Genomic DNA, 4,187 nt, shown 5'->3' on the forward strand with positions numbered 1-4,187 from the left:
ATGACTTTTCCTAGGAAAGAGGAGGAATAGTGAGGGAGTGTATCATGCTCTAAGCAGAAGCAGAGCAAAATGATGGGTCCTCATCCATGGATGTAAGTGCCCACAGCAGCCTTGTCTCACATGGGGCAAAGAGGCTAACCTCCAAGAGTTTGATTGTTCACCAAGAACCAGTAGGAAACAGATTCCAGGAGAGAATAGTCCATCGTGTGTTAATCAAGGGGATGTTGCCTGGAATTTGCTCCTGACCACCAGCTTCCTCAGGCCCTGTTTCAGGTCTTTGTTTCTCAGGCTATAGATAAAAGGATTTAGTGTGGAGGTTAAAACTGTGTAGACAATTGTTGCCATGTGGTCCCTGACAGTGTAGGAGGACACAGGCTGTAAATAGACATAGAAGATGCTTCCATAAAAGAGTGTCACCACAGTGACATGAGAACCACAAGTGGAGAAGGCTTTGTGTTTGCCAGCAGCTGAGGGAATTTTGAGAACCACGGTAAGGATTTGTATGTAAGAGAAAGTAATGCATAGAAAGGGGGTCACTAACAGAATAGGTCCTTCTATCATCATCACAGTTTCATTGACAAATGTGGAGGAGCATGACAATTTCATCAGAGGACTGATATCACAGAGAAAGTGATGGATAATATTTGAGTCACAGAAGGTGAGCTGATTCAGCAGAAGTGTGTGTAGCAGTGAGTGGAGGTGAGGCAATGAGCAGGAGAGGGCCACCATCAGGATACAGCGGTGGTGACTCATGATGGTGACATAGTGGAAGGGATCACAGATGGCCACATAGCGGTCAAAGGCCATGACTGCTAGAAGGCAACTGTCAGTGTTTCCCAAGGCATATATAAAATACATCTGAGTCAGACACTCAGCATAGGAGATGGTCTTATGGGACAAGAAGTTCACCAGCATCCTGGGACAATGGTTGTTGTGAAGCAAATGTCAGTGAAAGACAGGAAAGTCAGGAAGAAATACATGGGAGTCTGGAGCTGGGGTCCGAGCGGATGGCCAGGATGATGAGCAGGTTTCCTGTGATGGTGACCAGGTATATGGTGAGGAAGAGGCTAAAGAGTGGCTTCTGGTCCTCGGGCCGAGAGGAGAGTCCCAGGAGGATGAACTCAGAGACACTGCTGGTTTGGTTGACTCTTTCCATTGACGTGGGTCTAGTTATACACAAGAAGTTTTGTTACAAAACATGCTCCAATTCCACACCCCAAACCATGAGAACCCAGCAAGTCTTTGTTTCCTTGATTTAGTCACAAAGAGCAGCTGTGCAGGGAAAGCTTGTCAGCCTCCTGGTGCTTGATATGGTCTTTCCTTCCCAAATCCATGGGCATCATGTGGGATGAGACCTGGAGAGACAGAGAGGCATTTTCCTTTAGGGCCCGTCAGGGTGGATCTCTCTGATTCAAGATTTTTAGTTCCTATTCTGAGAAAGCTCTGTGTCCCTGCTGAGAACATAGCATAGCACAGCGGAATCTTTGCTTTTGTGGAGTTCATGTTGTACTTTGGGTGCTAGATCATCAACAAACCACTATGGAATAGAATATCAGGTTGGGATATATTTTTTTTTCACATTTGAGTCCTTTATTAAACTATAGACATGCTTAGAGACAGTATATTTTTCATTTCTGCACTTACTACATTTGGTATAAATTAGGCTCTTAGTGAAAGTTTGTTAATGGAAGAATGAATGCTAAAACCCTCAAGATCATTAACACAATGAAAAAAGTGATTCAAAAGGTATATATGAATCTACTCAAAATATTAGGAAAGGTTCTTGTTTCTGAAATCAAGTTTGTGTTGATAATACATCCCTTGCATTCTGCCTTCATTCATCTACTCATGAATATTCACACTGCTTCCAAAGCCACAAGAAGAGTGAAAGAATAACATCAATCCACTTAAAAAGAAATGCCAGATTTAGGAATTTGAATACTCATCATCTAGTATTATTTTGACACTTGAAAGCACTGGTTTAATGTGCACTCAATTTTATTAATGCTGTTACCCTCTGAGGCAAGTGATGGATAACAGCTATTTTCTTGAGGTTTAGAGAATGTCAAGGAAGCATGGAAGTCTATAAATTTATGTGTGTTTGTTATAAACTCAACAACTAATTTAACAAAATTAAAATAGAGGCCTGTATTTTTAATCATTTAATGTAATTTTTCAAAAGAGATTTAAAAGTAATATAAACAGTCCAGTACCTTCAGAGCTAAAAGAATTTTCCTAAACAAAAAAGGAATTCATAATGATTATTATATGCCAATTCCAAGATAACTATTCAGATCACTCTCTGAATTTTAAAATGAAATACAATTTGGTCACTCAACATACTATATCACTAAAGAAAAATAATATGCTAACATAAAATTTATTAATAAATTAGGTTAATCATTGCAAGAGCTCTTCTGATATCAAATATTACCATCATTTTATTAAACCAATTATAGAAATCTACAATACCAACTTGAGCCTTTTTTAAGTATAAAAATTTTTAAGCATGTATCATGGTTTTATGACTTTTTCCTCAGAGGAAAAGGCACAATAGCCATGAAGAGAGAATATTTTTATATACTACTAAACTATGCTAAGGAATACAAATAAAATGGTATTTTAAGATCTAAATACTGTACCTTATAATGTCTCACAAATTATGACCGTACCACCAATTTGAGATGTGGATGCCTGAAATATAAAGTTGAAGGTTGTTTTAAGTTTTTATATCATACTAATTGGCCAAAGGATTTGCCTCAGATATCCACTAAAAGGGCAGTGTTATACTGTGACTTAACGGCATAAGAAAACAACTTTTCTTTTTGTTATTTTTCCACCAATCACATATAGGCCTTGGTTCACTCTCCTGCCCCTCAAATACTGTGCTTTAGTGCACAGAAATTTTTCTTTTTAGCTATTACACGATTAAGTATGTCCTTATAGAATGATCAGAAGCATCTGGGAAAGGTGGAAGTGGAAAAAATCCTCACCGGGAAAGTTAGCGTAATACTTGCCCTTCAGAGTGGCCCACTATCAACATTTCCTAGTGGGTTTCTTTATTTTCAGGTCCCTGAGGTATGTGCAATAAATTATGACTTGAACTAAACAGTCACACTTGGCTCCAAAGTGAAATTTTCCTCCCTCTACTTTCTAGTCCCCAAGGTGGGAAGAGGAAATCCTGGTCACAGCCAAAGAAGTCCTATTTTTGGCTCTAACACACATTTTCCTGCTTCTCTAAAAGCCAAACTTTGCAATTGAGACTACAAGAGTCTTAAGGTAGCATGTTAAACTATATTTTAATTTTTACTTCCACAATCTGTCTCAAACTTAAGAAAAAATTTGTTTCACAAAATTAATGTCATTGTCCTCTTTTTCCCATGCAAATCACTTTTCTAACTCAGAAACTGCCCTTAACTCTTTAAAATATGAGGTCATATGACTTCAAATGAAACAGTAGAGAAAATAATACAGAAATAGATTGCTTCATTTCCATAAGATAGGATATGTAATTTTCTGATCTATAAATAAGTTTTACTTATTTTGCCTGTAAAAGGGAACTATGAAGTCCTAATTTATGGTACAGTAATTAGAAGTACTGTTTATTTTTTATTTATTACTCAAATGAATTTGTTAACAAAAGAAAGCAGTACAAGAGGATGGAGGTGACTGGGGAGTGGAGATGGAAGTGTTTTAGGTAGCAAAGTCGTAGGACACTCATTCCTTATCAGAGCAAATTCTGTTTTTATATCACCAGGGTTTATCGCTGCATTGTCTTGGATGGGAATCAGCATTGGCCAACATAACCAGCAGGGCAAATCTAACCGGGATGTTGAATCTAGTTCAATAGTGTTTCTTTCCTCGTCTGGGCACCAAATGAGAGGTTCATCCTCCTTAGCTCATGGGATGCTCTCATCCTCAGTCTGGGCATGTCTCCCTTCTTTGGTCAATTTTTTTCCTTTAATCCCCTGTCCTAAATCATATGTGTACTGGATGGGCATCCATTGGTGACTATTCAAATCATGTTTTAAAAATTCTTCTTTCATATGTGTATATATATGATATGTATTATATAGATGTATATATATACACATCATGTTTATATTGTGTGTGTGTGTATGCACATATATTTTTTCTGTCACCAGTTATCTAGTGTTTCTTGACACTTTAAAAAATTCTGTAATAAC

General features: G+C 37.7%; 1 pseudogene; it reads right to left on the reverse strand.

Moving 5' to 3' along the window:
* Window positions 1-213: 213 nt before the first annotated feature.
* On the reverse strand, window positions 214-1,290 carry LOC110258404 (annotated as a pseudogene).
* Window positions 1,291-4,187: the final 2,897 nt, after the last annotated feature.

This window comes from Sus scrofa, unplaced genomic scaffold (genome assembly GCF_000003025.6).
Source record: "Sus scrofa isolate TJ Tabasco breed Duroc unplaced genomic scaffold, Sscrofa11.1 Contig1995, whole genome shotgun sequence".
Classification (NCBI taxonomy): domain Eukaryota; kingdom Metazoa; phylum Chordata; class Mammalia; order Artiodactyla; family Suidae; genus Sus; species Sus scrofa.